General features: G+C 46.7%; 1 protein-coding gene across 3 annotated transcripts in view; it reads right to left on the bottom strand.

Moving 5' to 3' along the window:
- Positions 1–16,936, bottom strand: part of KIAA1671 (KIAA1671 ortholog) — a 123,064-nt gene that overhangs the window by 26,317 nt on the left and 79,811 nt on the right. The gene's annotated exons all lie outside the window — the stretch shown is intronic.

Below are 16,936 nucleotides of genomic sequence, written 5' to 3'. Positions count from 1 at the left end.
CTAGGTAAAATGAGGGAAGGAAGAAAACATCTTTTAAGAAGGGAATGACACTGAGATACAGCAGCATCCACCCAAGTCACAGGTACTCCGAACGCAAGCACTATTCCCCCGGGATGCAGGCAGGAAGACCGTGATGGACTCTGCTACGGCTGCTGCAGGCACATCCACCCACTCAACAAACATTTTTAGAACAACAGTGTGGTTGAGCGTGTCTTAAAGTGTGCAATAAGCTGTAGGGAAGACAGAACAGAACCACACTAATAAGCTAATGCCTGGCGGCCCTGTGTGGAGCAGGTCTTCGAGAGATCTTGGGCCTGAAAGCTTGCAACTAAAGCATTGTTTTTGCAAATATCTAGTTGGGCTAATAAAAGATACCACCTCTGCCCCGGGTTCTGATTCCTTCTGAGGCAAACACCTCTCTTTCCATCTTTGAAACAAGTTTAGCACCAGCGAGAGGTAATGGGAAGGCGTCAAAGCGACAGCACCAGAGCCCAGAGCTCGCTCCGACCACAGAACTAAGCACAGGACACAGCAGGAGAAGTTTTCCCAGCGATATCACCCAGCTTGATCCGAGGGGTCATTCACATTGAGCACCTGGCCTCTCTCAAGAAACTGCCAATGAAGTTATTGATCAGCACCAGGCACAGCGCTGGGAGCTGTATGGGGGATATCTGGCCCTCGTGCACCAGATGGAGGCCATCTAACTCATTTCATGCAGGGCAGCCAAAAGCTGGATGATGGCAATGACTTTCAGTGACCAAAAATCAACAAGCATGACAGCCTCTCTCTGCTATGCCCAGCCTCCAAGAAATGCTGATTTTTCTCACTTTGGAAGTTGGCTGCTGAACAACCAGCAAGCACTCCTCCTACTTTTTAACACGCTCAGCAAACTTTATTTTTTAAATTTTTCATAGATAACAGAACTTTTATGTGGATGAATGGAGCATGGGTTCACTTCACTGGAATAAGTGGTACTGTAGCCACTAATGTTCCCCAAGGACATGTTAAAGTCTCCTACATATACATGATGAGAGGAGGGGAAAGCGCTTTACTACCAATTGTAAAACAGTAAAGTATGCAGAAGCCCAGAAGAGAAAAGCTGATATGGGAATCCAAAGCAAACAGCAAACCTCTAGATCACTCCCACCAAAACGCCGTCCACGGCTCTGATTAGCGCTACAGCAATCAATGCAGAGAAAATGACCAGTGGCTGTAATCCAAACTCCGTGGTTAAAAATTAACTCATGCCAGGACGCACTTGCATGCAATCTGTACACTCAGGCCTTCCCACGGGAACTGCTCTGCACCTGTGAAGGGCCAAAAGTTTCTTGTGGAAGTTGCTGGAAGCCACGTTAAGGAACGAATGCAACAGGCGTAATTGCGGGCAGGGCTGATCAGCTGTCCTCTGCTCAGTGACCTCTCCCAAAGCTCTCATTTTGACCCGACTTCAACTCCGGTCATGACTGATCACCCACAGTCAGTGGGGAAGCCTGAGGAGGTAGCCCAGGTCTCATACACACACGTTGGTACCCTGCACTACGGGCTGCAGTCTTGGGATGTTGCTCACTTGAAGCAGTGCTGGGCATATGCCCGAGGTAGAGCTGCCTGGCTCGTGAGTGGCATCTGTTTCCCGATCTGGAGTGCAAGGAGGAGGTGTGCCGTGTTTGCTGTGGCACTTCCTAGTGCAGTCCAGAGACAGGACAGACATGCCTGAAGAAGACACGTGCCTCGAGATCCTTTCAACGGTGCTGTGGGGTACCATGCAATGTCACCACTCTTCAGCACACGATTCACAAGATAATCCCAGAGATCTCAAACAGAAATGCATGGCGTTATCCGACCTGTTGTGGACTTTGAGTTCTCTGCAGCAAAAGAATTGATCTATTAGTTGCTATAGTAAAAAAATGAGTGAAAAACTAAGCTGTTTTTTTTTTTTCTGAGGGGCGCCTCGAGCCTAACAAGGGGTGCCTTCAGTCTGAAAGGGCTGAGAGCCGCTGCATTAAACTTGGGGTTGGGCTCCCAGTTCCATTTTGTCCTCTTTGCACACCTAAGGAACAAAATGGAGATCTGCTCTGGCCAGCTGAGAATTATCCCAGTAGAATTACGATCAGATCCTGTTCTCAATAGCAGCGCAGCACGAAGTATTAAGGTAAAATATGAATCCAAGTAAAGCCAAGGTATATAATGGAGTGAATTACCAGGGTAGCAGTATATATAACACTGAATATCCTTGCCTTTCTGCATTCTGCCCCAGACCTTTCCTTTTTAAATAATTGGCTCGTGAAGCTAGCTAGCTGATGTAGGGTTGCTGGTTGTAGCCATGTTATTCTAAGGACATAGACAGGCAAGGTTTTTAGGTACTAATGTAGACATCGGTGACAAACAGGGAGGGAATCGAAATGAATCCTCCTTTCAGAAGAAAAGAAATGGGCCATACGTGTTGCAAGCACCCTGGACTTGCAGGAGACATGCACACTCGCCGCTATCACACGCTACTCCAGACCACAGCGCTGCAGTGCCTTGCGTTTAGTAGTGGGGCTGAGTCACCCATTGAAGCTAGATGGTTACTGAAATTAGGCATCACATGCAGACATGTTGGTTCCCCCCTCTTGCATTCCTCATGCCAAATGACAGTTCCAAACGTACACATTTCCTCTTGTGGGGGCGATGTTCATTTCCATGGCTGTTACCTTCAGCATGTAAAAATCGGCAGAAGCGGATCACTGTGGGATTTCCTGGCTGTGCTGTTCAGACCTACACTAGTAAATCTTACAGCAAAAGGTCCGTGGGCATGCTGCAATGCTTGCCGACTGCACTCAAACGTGGCTGCCTCTGCCGGCACAGCATCCTCGCAGCCTCATGCTGCACCGGCAAGAGCCCCGTGGGCAAACCAGGCAAGCATCGCAGTGTGCCAGAGGGCCCTGTCCTCACACTGCCTCGGGGGAACAGTTTGCAGTGCGTTATGGGATACCCCCACTCCTTGAAGGCAATTCCAGGTTTCAGGGTTCAAATATCCCACAAGCCGCTCTTTTGCTTTTTGGTGCCGATTTCCCACTCCCTCCCTGACAGACGTGCAACGCCCCCCAGACCAGCACAGTTCGTGTCCGACCTTGGCACCTGGGCCTGCATGGAGGGCACCGAAGCATGGACACTATAGCGTGGACATTGCAGGGCAGGGGCAGGTCTGGGCCCAGGAAAGCAGCTCCACGGCTGACACAGGATCGTGCTGAGAACCTGCAATGACTGGGGGGCTGCAGAACTTGGCAAGCCAAGGGGAAACATTTTTCCCCGGCTGGCACTGGGGACATGCCAATACCAACCACGGCACACCCTGTGCTATGCCACGTCACGAAGCCAATTAGTTGGCAATTGGGCAGCAGCAAGGAAAGCCTGAAGCATCACTTGTGCGGGCACGACGGGCCGAGGGAGATGTTTTATCACTAGGCTGCATCTCACCAAGTCCAAGATGCCCGTTGCTAACGTTGCATGTTGTTTCACGTAATATCTGGAAACCCAGGGAGGACACGCCACCACCCGGCAGAAGGGGTTGCGAGTACTCTGCTGAGAAGCCAGTTATTAGTTCTGCTCAAGACACCATTTACCTGGGGAAAGACACACAAGCATTCACTGACAGCTTGCCAGTGCCAGATAGCAGGTTACTTTATAATTAATGCACATGCTGTAATTGGCTGGTTTCTGTTCGTTTCTTTTAATGAGCAGGGCTACTGCTTTGGGGAATTTACACTTCTAGTATGAGGAAAAGAACATAAATTCTGGCTTTCCCCAAGCAGCGCTATAGCACGCAGTAATACGTGGATCTCCTAACAGAAAGATGCTGACCCCCTCTGGGCTACGCCACGGGTCAGCATAGGCGCATTCGAAAACTCATGTAGTTCAGCAACCAGCTCGTCACAGATGGCCAGCAAGTGCTCTGCTTGGGCAGCTCAACTCTGTGGCCTCAGCACCTTTCAGATAAATCACACAGACACATCTCCAGGTTTCAAGTCTCTGTTCTGCCACACAAAGTGGTCTGGAGCTTGCCACCTTCCGTTTGGCAGAGAATCTGTGGGCAGAGGGATCTCCCGACTTGTTCCTCTATCCAGGAAAAGGTCCCCCATATGACACAAGTCATATTACCTATGCCCCGTTTCCCGTCCCAAAACAGATGCACTCGCTTCTCTCTCTCTACCACCATCAGGAAGCGAGTGTCCTTGCACAGGGGCACTGTCTGTGCACAGAGCATCCTTCGTCTCAGAGCACCTCTCTTTATCCTTCACAGAGCATCTCCCTTGTGCAATAACAACGCTGCATGCAGCAACATAAAGCAGCAGCTTCTACGACTAGTGTCAGACCTCAGTCTCACACTGCGTATGGAAACCTCCTTTGGTAGGAGTTAGTGTCACACATTTTCTTCCAGACCAATTAATCTCTTCTCTTCCTGGCTTGCTGCAGGCAAATTAACTCACTTCCTCAGTAGTGTCACGACAAACTGCCCCTCATTGTGGTCTCTGACCTTTGGAGGGCGTCTGCATAACTGCCTGTGGAACAAGCCTTCAGGAGTCGGCCCCGGGAATATTAAATAACCAGGCTACCGCAAGACCTAAAAAGAGCACCTTAGAGTCCTGAAGGAACTGGCTGGGGTCATTGCAAGTCCCCTGGCACGGCTTTATGAACACTCGTGGTGCTCTGGAGAGGTGCCGGAGGACTGGAAGAGGGCCAACGTGGTTCCCATCTTCAAAAAGGGGAGGAAAGAGGACCCGGGGAACTACAGGCCAGTCAGCCTTACCTCGATCCTGGGCAAGCTGTTCGAGAAAATTATTCTGGCACGCATCCAGGAGGGGCCAGCAGGGAACGGCATGCTCAGGGGCAACCAGCACGGGTTCATCAGCGGCAGGTCCTGTCAGACCAACCTGGTGGCCTTTTACGACCAGGTCACTAAATCATTGGATGCAGGGGTGGCAGTGGATATAGTTTTCCTAGACTTCAGGAAGGCTTTTGATACTGTCTCTCACCCCATTCTCATTAGGAAGCTGGGGGACTGTGGCGTAGACACCCATACAGTCCAATGGGTCGCCAACTGGTTAGAGAGTCGCACCCAGAGGGTGGTAGTGGATGGGTCCTTCTCGACCTGGAAGGACGTGGGAAGTGGGGTCCCACAGGGCTCGGTCCTTGGGCCTGCCCTGCTCAACATCTTCATCAGTGATTTGGACGAGGGGGTGCAAAGCACCCTGTTCAAGTTTGCTGATGACACTAAGATGTGGGGGGAAGTGGGCACAATAGAGGGGAGCAACAGGCTACAGTCGGACCTAGATAGGTTACAAGGATGGGCGGAGGAGAACAGGATGGGGTTAACACGGACAAGTGTAAGGTGATGCACCTGGGGAGGAACAATCGGCACCACACATACAGGCTGGGGAACTCCCCTCTTGTCATTTGACCCCAGTGCTCTTCCTGCTATGGCAGGGGGTCGGACTAGATGATCTGCTCAGGTCCCTTCCAACCCTAGAAACTATGAAACTATGAAGCAGCGTGACCTGCACGCTGGGAGACCTTGCGACTGCCTGCTCACATGTCGGTGTCTCATCTCCGTAACGTTGCAACCAGTGTTAATATAGAACAAAGTCAGAAGAAGATACTACTATTTAAAGCATTTTAGATCATGATACCACAGAGGTCCTACCAGGCAGGCCCAACTACTGAGACGCCCGGTTTCCAGAGGCTGAAGAACAGTCTGCAGTTGGCATGTGCCCATGAAATGAAACATTTCCTGCACCAATTTTTGCAGTCTCCCCACAGCCTAAAAGGGGCTAAAACTGCTGCTTCTGGGCTCAGCTCCCTGCTACCCCTTGCTAAGCACACAACCTGCAGCAAGTCAATCCACCTCTCTGCTCCTGGGTTTCAGCAGCTGTCAAATGATAATCATGATAATATGACAAAATGATAATAATGTGAAACCTCCGCTGCCACGTCCTCTGAAAGGCACCATCATCAATGCAAAGTGTTATTCTGACTTTCCTCCCCACTTCTCCTGCTGGCTCAGATAGTCTTCTTCTTGATGCTTGGTATGTAATTTCTTTAATCCCACTCTCGCATGGCAAGCTAAAACCCTTGTGTAATCAATATGTGGAGACCACTTATCACCTCATACCACTTTCTGCACAAAACCAGGCCGAGTTTGCAAGGAGAGCTGCATTTGTAGAGAGCCACAGCTGGAGGCTACGGCAGTCTTATCAGCAGACAGTGCAACTGCACAGACATTTACATGATAACCCGGTGGTGAAGCTATCGTGGGAGTCCTGATAAGGAGCCTATCTTGCATCATAACACTACGCAGGCCCCCCCAACGCAGACACAAGAGCCATCTTTGCTAATAAAGTTTCTCCTGCAAAAAGCGGGTGTAGAGAGCTTTCCAAAGTGAACCAAGCCATTGTATACATGTCATTTATCCTACCGGGGTACTTCTTGCTGCTGAAATTGTGTGTGCGCCAGCTCTCAGACCCCTGAAGGACACTGCTTGCTGTTTTCAGAAAGCAACTCTTTCAAATAGACAAAGAATGAAAAAGCACCATGTGTACCGCCTGCATCTACTTACAAATATTAGGACATGCCAAACAGAAACCTTTCTGGAACAATGGGATTGCCATGGCAGGTATTGGGGTTTGGGGGTTTTTTTTCCATTTTATGGATTGAGGAATATGAGTGCTTTAAAGACATGCAGGGCATGTGTGCACTGATTTCACAACTGACCTCCAAAGTGCAGCAAGGGAAGATAAATGAAACCAGTCAGATAAGCACTGATAGGTTTATCCCACTTATGGGGAAGTAATATCCCCCGGCGATGGCCCGTGCTCTCCAGACAGAGCGCAGTAAATGCCATCTCTCTGACTGCCCTGTCCCAGGCGCTGGAACTCACTTCCCAGAAGGGCAGAGGCTGAACAGCTCAGGAAACAAAGTGAGAAACTCGAAAGGTAAAAGAGACAAAAAGTGAGTGCATCCATTGTTTAAGAGAATCTCCTCATATGGAGGATGCTAATTTTCCTGAAAAAAACTGTTGGAAGGAAAAACAGGCCCAGTCATTCTTAGGTTATTAAAGGTAGAAACAGACATCTCTTTTCAGTGCCTTTGTGCAGCCATAAAGGATTTTTGATGTCACTTTTTGCCGCCCCAGAGACGTCCATACCTTGTCATGCTACAATGTGGCCGCAACAAAAGACAGTAATAAATTGTGCTACTTTATTGCGGTGGGCATCTATCTGCTTTATGGCGGGAGAGGGCAGACACTCCCCTACTGCCCCAGGCAGGTGCTTCTGTGCGCCCCAGGAAGTCCTGTGCAGGATCAGGCTGCTCAAGCCTGGGGAGCACCTGGCCAGCCTTCCCCTTCCAGAGACACCCCCAGAGACTGCTCTGAAACCACCTCTGGAAAGGGAGAAAGCAGAGATACTCCATCACAGCCCGGGAACTCGGGCTGCTGGTCACATTAACTGGCCAGCACGTGTTTGCCATCTTGGGTCAATGTGGCAGGTAAGTAATGCAAAACACTAAACCCACAACGCTGCAGGAAGGCGCCCTGGAAAGACAGTCTCCTATTCCCAAGCAAGCGAACTTGCTGCCTTCACTGGAAGGAAAAGAAAAGATCATGAAAACTGAGTAAATAAGCACACTTGTGGCAGCCATGAGCCCATATATATTCATCTTATACTCCCAACAAATTTAACTTTTAAAATGAAAAGGTTGTTTCCTCATTCCACTGCCAAATGGCACGTAAAGCCCATCTCAGGAGGAAAGAGCATACGCACACTTGCTCCAAGTGAGAAAAGTTACCGTTATGCATAAGACTTTTGGGGTGTAAATACCACTGGCCAAAAGGGTTTCCTGCATTTTATGCTGCTGCTACAATAAAAGATCCAATGCCACTAAGGGAACAGCACCATGCTTTCTAAATGGAGCATAACAGTAGTTATCAACCTGAGAGAGCCAAGCAAGGAAGCTGAAGTCCAGGCTCTTTTCCTTCCCCTTATTCTTGTAACAGAGAACCCAAGCCCACGCTTCAGAAAGGAGAACTGAGGACTGCAGACAGCACCTGTGGAGGGAGGGAGGTCAGGTGCAGGTAGATGCACCTTGTGACGGAGAGAGAACTGAAAGGGCAAAGGAGACCACCAGCGAGGGGTCTCGCCTCTCTTCTAGACACGAGTGGAATGAGTGTGAATGAGGGATTTTTCTGATCGACAGTTCAGCTAGCTAAGAAAAATTTCTCCGGCCACCCACCTTTGAAACAGCCTCTCGCAAAGTCAGCAGTCAATTCTAATCACTGGAGTCAGGCACTAATTAGCCTCATTTTCCCAAGCTTTATTTTTAGCTCCATGGGTTTTCAAAAAAAAGGCAAGAAAATCATCTCAAAATTCAAGTGAAATAAACCAAGAAGACTAGCCATCAGAAATTCTTGTATTGGTTTCTAGTTCTGACATCAAGCCTCTTCTAATGCATCTACCTAGAAATACTGTTTTTGGCATGAGTCCATAAATGATAATCACTATAATTGCCAGTCCCTGAAAGTGATGCACATAAGAGTTGTACTCCAGAAATGAAAAACAATCTCATGGTTGCCACCCTTTCCCAAAAGGCAACAGTCACCGTACAGAAAAAAAAACAAAAATAGCCCTCACTTAACATCCTGCACCCCAACCCGCTGGCTGCACTGATGTAGGACAGCATCCTGGCAGGGGTGATGGATGGAGATGATTCTCGATTGAGACAGATCTCATGAGTCAGAATCTGCACAGTGGAGCTGCAAAAATAATCTTTGACTGCAGAAGGGACCGAGACACGGTAAGCAGCCAAAGTGACACCCACAACATGCCGTACTAAGCAAAAATTAAAAACAAAATCCACTAACAATAAAATTAATGGAAGCAATTAAGTACACAATGGAACAGGCTTTCTGTCATCTGTGCAGAGAGGAACAACTCAATCTGCCTCCTTCAGACTGGAATTATAGGCACAAACCAAAATGCTGACAAGTCCTTGGAAAGCCTTTTTTAATGAAGTTGACTGTTGCACACTGGCAAAAGCTACCGTTTCTGGCTAGCCCGGGTGTATTCAGAAAACCCACGCACAGGGTATAGTGTTGCTACTGGGACTGTGGTGGACCAACAAACCCTGCTTTAGCGTAGGTGACAGGAGAGGACTCTCACATCAATGCAAGAAGCTACTTTGATTTTGCATTTGTTCCTTTGATTTCCAAGACTGAGAAAGGGCAAAGAACTAGAGGAAGCATGAAAGAAAATACCACAAAATTGTGTGCAACTACCCAGGAACCTAGAAGGCGGAGGCGGTTTCATTAAACTACATTCTCCACCCATGAATCAAGCTGTGAGCATATGGCATAAGCAGAGCAGCCTATCTATACCGCAGGATCCATATACAGCCTCAGCCGTTCAAAATGTTCTAATGGATGTGCAGAATTAGCTGGTGCACACAACTACAAGTGAGGCTGATAAGGAGAGAACAAGACCAGACAGTATTCATAGTTTAAAACTTCTCCCACTGCTGACTGCATGCTGCAGAGCTCTCCGTCTTTCACAGCTAATTTATTCTAGACAAGAACGCATGACCAGAATGAATGAGCATGGCAATTATTTATTGTGCTCAGAAAGGATGTTATGGATCATTTTTCCAGCATGTACATATATACTTACAAAGTTCTGCCTTCTGATGTCACATTACAACTACAAAACACTAAACAACGCAGGGGAGGAAAGTCTGACCTGTAACTAGATTTGTTGATGAAACAATTATTCTTGAAACAACAGTTCTGTGCATCCTGTACCTGAACGAGACTGGCATTTAATACCAGTGCAGCAGGAACTCATTCCTCCAGGAGCTTCCTACTCATGCAAATAAAGAACTGGATAGTTAATGAAGGATATTGTGATGCATAAAAAAACCCAAATGCAGTGGCACATAACATTATTTAATGTATTACTAGCTACTTATATACTTATACATCACTGCCTCATATGCATTTCCTTACCAGCTGTCTAAATGTGCACCTAAAACAGTCCTATTTGTGCACTTTCATGGCTGACTGCATCTCACTCAGTGTTTGCATAAGCAGGATGTGGTGCAATTAGCCACTGTCAAATAGGTATTCTTGGGATCTCAAGAATCACAGTCAAAACACCAACTCTCACTTTTGGCAGGAAGTGCTTGCTATCCTTCATCTGCTCCTAAAAAGGGTTTGCTCTGGCCACCCTATGCAGAAAGACACCCGTGACTCTTCCAGAAAGATGCACCAACGCTTCCACGACCCACCGAGTAGCATCTCTCTTTGTTACTGCACCCTGAGCCTTGGTGAGAAAAGCCAGAGAGGGATGGCAGAATGGGCCCCTGGAGTTTAATTAATAATGAAAACTAACTGTCATTTTGGACCAGTAACAAAACTATTATTTCACATACCAGAAATCCAGCTGACATGATATAAAAAGAGATGGGACCTAAAAACCTGTATTAGAGATTACAATAATTCTGTACATGCCTCCTAACTATATGTGCAGCAGGTTGAAAGTCAAACTCTCACCAAGTCAGCAATTCTATATTTATACTCACTATCTGACAGGTTATTTATACCGTATTTATTATATATACTATTTTACTATATTTATTATATATACTCACTATTTGACGGGTTAGTGCTGTCCACAAGAAATTTGTCATCATTTACACCACTGCTGCAACTTTCCTTAAGACCAGGCAAGAAAATCCATGCATGAGATGTTTCAAAGCAGTGGCTGCTTTTGTGTGACATCCCCAAAAGCATGAAAGTCCCCACCCTCCATCTCCACCCTCCCAGCACTGGAGAAGCAGAGAAAGGATTCCCGGAACTGTGGATATTCTTGCTGACCTCATCAATGACAGCATTGTAAAGGCTTCCATCACACTGGAGATACAGGAAGACTCTCTTTGTTTTCAAATCCTGGAAGCATTTCACAAACCACAGAGAACAAATGTATAAAGTAGAACGGCAGCGCCCTTTTCTATCCTGAAGGCACATTATTCATCTTCAAGAGATGGCAAACCCAGTAGACAAGACACCGGAAAACAGATAAAGGATTTAGTAGTGTGATAAAAAAAAAAAATGTAATTTTAAACAGAACAGCAAACTATGAAATATCAGACCTGCTCAGCCTCCTATTCAGCAAGTCACTGAATTGTCATACGGACTGTCTCTACTGTCACCGGAAAAGCCGAGCGGAGTGCGCACAGATCCATTGCAGACTGTAAAATTTCCCACCTGTCTCAAGTCCCCTGCTGAGCTGTAGTGAAACTTGAGAGAACCAGCAGTTTTCACATGGCAAATGGGAACAATTGCCACTTCAGGAGTGCCTTCGGGAATGTGCACGTAGAAAACAGTGGCATGTTTCAACGGCTCAGGCGGCAGGCTATCGAGAGGTACACTTAAATTTAACACGTTGGTGACAAACTATTACAAAGTCTGAACCTACATACCACTAGATTTGAACACCTGTGAAACTATAAACAGTTAATTCTCCCCTGTGCAACTGAATAGCTACCGAGCCCCACGGTGTAAAACATCCTGAAAAATTATAATATCAACCGGTACACTTCCAGTGTTGCTATGCAACCGAAGACCGTCGGAGCCAGACACGTTTTCTCTCCCCTTCCACTGGGAGCTGATAAGCAGCAACCAGTAGTGTTGCTAATGTTAGAAGTCTGCCAAATTTCTTTTCTAAACTGCACAGATCAATTTAAAAGGGAGTAACTGGTAGCTGGAGCATCCTTTCCAAGAAGGGGTAGGGTGTGGGGACTGGCAGCACAGGTCGGGGGGGCAAGACCAGCTCCGACGGTGACCGTCAAGGAGACGTGCCATGCCTGGTCAACCCAATGCGGACGTGGAGGCAGCGCAACTTGGCTGGACGGAGAAGTTTGGTAAAGCCCGAGACAGCCAAACAGTGGGGAAACAGCCCAGACTTTTGACCGCATAAAAGCTAGACACTGAGCATGGCCTGGAGCTGCTCTTCCCTGTGGGGGCTTTTGTTCGCATTGAAACTTTGGGATGGTTTAATCTTATTCTGTGGGATATCTGTTCTCACCAAAGGCTTCAAGTCAGCTTCACTCTACTGTGGGCTGTATAGACCGTTAGCTCAGCCTCTCATTCGCTTGTTAAACAAGAAAATGGCTCGACGCGCATTAAACTGTTTATCAGCAGTCCTCAAAACCCTTGTTGCTATGAAAGCCAGGCTTAATCAGGAGAAAATGTATTGTGCTTTAGCATTGTGTTTCATATTAATCCAAACGAAGGTAATAGTTCCTTGCACCAATGTTTTCAATGGGCTCAGTTCTGTGCAGCTGTTAACACATGGGAAATTAAGTCAAAGCAAGGAACTGGTACAGCTGATTGCAGCTTTCAGCATTTTAATAACAGCAATAGTGACCACTGAGTAGGCCACACAATTTCCCTGCACTGTCACGCTGCGATAAGTAAAGCATTTACACCACTGATATTAAAAGGGCAACTGCTCTACATTGCTGTGCACATGCTCCTGGCAATATTTTGCAGAAATTAAAAAATAAATAAATAAAACCAGTGTCACAGTCCTGCTATGCTGTGACCTGCTAAAACAGTGCAAGGGGTTGGAGAGAAGCCCTGTTGGTCAGAGGCCCTCAATCTACCTGGAGCACGGCGCTTCTCCACGGTTGGTGCCGTGCCTTATTTGAAAAAGTCACGCAATTAAAAAGTCAGTGGGAATTAATGAAACACTGAGTCACAGTGATGTACCTTAAATTGCTGGAAGTGATAACACACAAAGTTAAAGCTCCCAGAACTTAACTCATTGCCTTATTTAGACGCAAGTACTACAGTTTATGTAGCTCTCTCTTAACATAGCTTCAAAGAGCAGGCGACTGTACCTACCACTAAGGGAAACACTTAATTATGGCAAGGGGAAACCTACAGCAAAGGCGGCTCTAAAGCTCTCACTCGCACACACTTTTCTGGTTTTTAGGTCTCATTGTTCCTCAAATTCCTCCCTCTAGGCATTCACTGGGCATTATTTCTTAGACATGAAATGCCAGAAACCTTTTGCCGCTGCAGAGGAAAACGAGACGGATCCCTCAAAAATCTTCAGATCTTCTACTGCCAAGGCAGAACTGTTTGTACCTTAACCAAAAATACTCAAGCAAGCTGTGCTACAGATTTAACAGCACGCTCTTAAGCTTCAGTTTATTATTTGTATCACAGGAGAGCTCGGAGGCCTCCTCTGTGCCAGGAACTGCAGATGCCCAGGGTAAGGGATAACTCCTGCCCTAAAGAGCTTACAGTGCAAACAGGCAGGAGAGGCAAAGGAGAAAAGCCACCAAGAAGTGCAATGATTTGCCCACGTTCGTGGAGCAGAGCCAGGGACAAGACCCAGCTGTGCTTTCTCCAAGAGGCCGTGGTCTCGTTCTGTTTTGGGCTCGATTCTTCAATATGCAGACGGCCTGGTGACTTGACCCTTGCAGATCTGCTCTTGCAGCTGTGCTGGGCCAAAGGGAGAATTAGGTGGCCCTTTACTGCTCTCTCTTAGTTTTGGCTGCAACAGAGAATGGGGCAGAATGAAGCTACACGGACCCAGGCTTAATCTACAGGCTGCTTAACTCAGTGGCATGAAAGCCAATTAATGCCTTTGCTACTAAGCTTATAATTGTGCGCCATCAACCTTTATCCTGCAGTTTGAACTTCAAAGGCTACACACAGACCATCATTTTCTGTACCCTGGAAAAAAAGAGAGTAGCTTAGACCTGCAGCAAATGCTCTTCCTACATTCAAATACAAAAATGACGTGGTTTCAGTGCAGCGCTGGAGAAGAGATGGAGGCTAAGCCGGAGATCAGTGAGGAAACAGAACCTGCTTCTGAAAACATACCAGGTTGATCCCAAATGCACAGAAGATTTTAATGCCTCCCCCGGACTGATGCATTATAACCACCAATACGAAAACTGAGCAGAATAGAGGGAATGGTGAATTCTCTGCTGCATCAATGCAGCATTAGAAATGAGCTTTTCTTTGCAGCATTGTGCAGTATAGCTCTTAATTAAACAGTCGCCCAGCCCATTCAGTGGGGATCATATTCTTGTTTAAGCTTCAGGTTCAGGCAGGTTTATCACTCCCCATATTTCAAACACGTCTGCAGTGTATTTATTTGCAGTTTACCACAGTACCTTGTAAGGGGAACTGTGGGTGGCTGGAAATGGGGAAGATGTCTCTATAAATAGCTTCTATAGACTGGGATTTCTTGAGGCACCATAAACAGTCATGTTGCTGACACGGTTGATCCTCCGGGCAGGATTCGTTTCTCTTGCACAGACATACAGCATATATTGTTCAAGGCGGGCAGGGCAGGGAGGGAGCTCTGCAGGGAATTTCAAATTAAATGACCACATTGTCTGTATATTCGTTCTTGTAAGGGACTCTGAACCCGCATGCATTTCAAACGCGCGTTATTCTACTTCCACAATTTAAAAAGAAATTTTGGACAAAATCTTCCGAACAGGTTTTACAATGGAAGTGCTGGTGGGACGACGCACCCCATTCTTCAGCCAAATTGTGTCGCCGCAATCACGGTGAGCTCTGCCTTAGTCTTGTCCATCACAAAGCGAGGTAAGACTCGGACAGGTAAGTGATGGCACTGGCCACTTACCACTTCCAATTAGAAGTGGCTGCATCATCCTCATCCAAATATTAGTGGTCCAAGATGGAGGAACCACCTCTACCATGGACGCTCGCTTCCGTGCACGGACACCTCTGCTGATAAGCTGAACTCACCGATTCAAGCAAACATACAGTGCAGAACGAAGAGCTCGTTCAGGTCAGGCAGTCGCCCATGGCTGGGTGCGACGCAGGCCACATCACTCCCTCAACTTCATGAGACTTCACTGCTCGAGCCCAACAAGCCACTGGCACTTGAGTGGACCATTGGGTCGACTTGTTGGTGAAGCTCAAGCACATTTGCTACATAAGTGCATTGCACTAAATGACCTGATGGAAAACATGTAGGAGAAAACAAATGACAACTGTGCACCAGGATAAACGCAGGCCGAAAATCCATCAGAGACAAAAATACCCAATGACATGTGGGTACACAGCTCTCAAGACAGGCACTCTCACTCCAATCTCTCAGTTTAATCCTCAAAGGGAATTTACAAAGCACCTTTCGCAGACAAGGCTATGAACTTCACCTCATCAATCTACTGGGTACAAAAAAATCATGGACTAAATGCAGACATTGGATTTATGGCACATTATAAACCTGCCTGCCACCTGATAACCCCAGGTAACCTCTCTACATTTGACCAGCTACGCTCCATCACCAGGTCCACATTTCCCCACCCCACCCCCCACACACCTCCCTGTCTTGCATCTATTGTCTCCCATCCCTCATCCTCACTGCCACGCATTTGCATTTTCAGGCCTGCATTTTGCATACTGGTTTTCATTCCACCCAGGAGAACACAAGACACCAGCAAACTCTCCCTAGAAGAAGGTTGTTTGCATCCAAAAACTTGCAAAGAATAATTTTTCCAACTATTTAGTTGTCCTAATAAAAGCTATCACGTTTACCCAAAGAACCTTGTTTGCACAAGCAGGCCATTTAACCTGCATAGTGCTGAGGCAAAAAATGGGCTCTGGTCCCTGTTTAGGGCCTTTGGGTGTTACCACAGTAGCTCTTATAGTGGTATCAATGAACTAGGACTCTGCCAGCATCCAAAAGGCAGCACGTTCCAAAGCAGGGAAAACCCTTACCACGAAGGGCAGGGAGTTATACCCTAGGAGCTGCAGCAGGAACTGCCCAGGAATAAACCTACTGCTGGGAGGAGGAAAGGGGAAAAGGCGGATATACATATGAGAGGAAAGCTAAAAGTCCAACTGGAATGCACTGGCACCGGGTGGGCACGACAGTAGCCAGCTCAGGGAATTTCAAACAGAAGAGCATTGTATTATAGCCCTAACAAAAAGATCCAGAGCCTGTTCTCCTGCAGCAAGCAGGCGCAGCTCTCATCAGCACTAATGGAAGTTGGCATGAATAGCCAGAGAGGCTCCGTTACCCGTTTAGCTGGATTTCAAGGGGCCCAAGGAAAGCAGCAGGATTAACACTGTAATGCTAGCAAGGACATGCATTTACTGACATTAAGGACCCCATGCTCGGAAACGACACCTTCAAGTTGCAATACTGCATCCTAGAGATTCTTCAACAAAGCTGGATGTCTCCAGTACAAGACGCTAATCCTGAAACACTTGTTTCCTGGAAAAAATCTCTTTAAGCTTAAAACAGGGATAAGTTGGAAGAGTGAGTGATAAGTAAAAATTCCTGACTTCAAATAAATATTGAATATTTTGGACTTCAAAAACTAGATGGTGCTCCTTGCAACATAAAATAGCCAAAGCACTTGAAAGAAATTCTAAGAGGACAAAACTGAGACGATGGAAAAGAAGTCACGCTTGGAGTTATAAAAGGAGACAGAGCATGCACGATGTTCAGTGAAAGAGAAAACAAGACACGTCCTTATTTTCATTACAAGAAAATTACCACAGCCAGAATAAAAAGTATGTATTTCAATTAGCATTTCTGTTCAGTGCGCCTCATTTAGGTCTCGCAGCTAACTGCATATCATTTTCTAGCAGCTTTTAAAAAAATAAGGAAAGAATGAGTACTAGTCAAGCTCTCTGTTGGGTGTTTAGCATCATTATGTTTTTGTGCAGAATGATGAAGCTGATCAAAATGACTTAAACTACCATATTTACAACTATCCTACATGACAGCAAAACACAGAATCAAACACCTTGCAAAGCAGTCTTGCTATCAACATAGCTAAAAAGAGTCTAGCAAAAAAGTCCCAGGGTAGTACATTTTGTATGGCCTCGATTTACACTGCCAACTAT

Source organism: Gavialis gangeticus, unplaced genomic scaffold (assembly GCF_001723915.1).
Source record: "Gavialis gangeticus isolate Ggan-Ray unplaced genomic scaffold, GavGan_comp1, whole genome shotgun sequence".
In the NCBI taxonomy this organism is placed as follows: Eukaryota; Metazoa; Chordata; order Crocodylia; family Gavialidae; genus Gavialis; species Gavialis gangeticus.
Note: the sequence above shows the minus strand (reverse complement) of the source record. Positions and strands in the feature narration are given on the sequence as shown.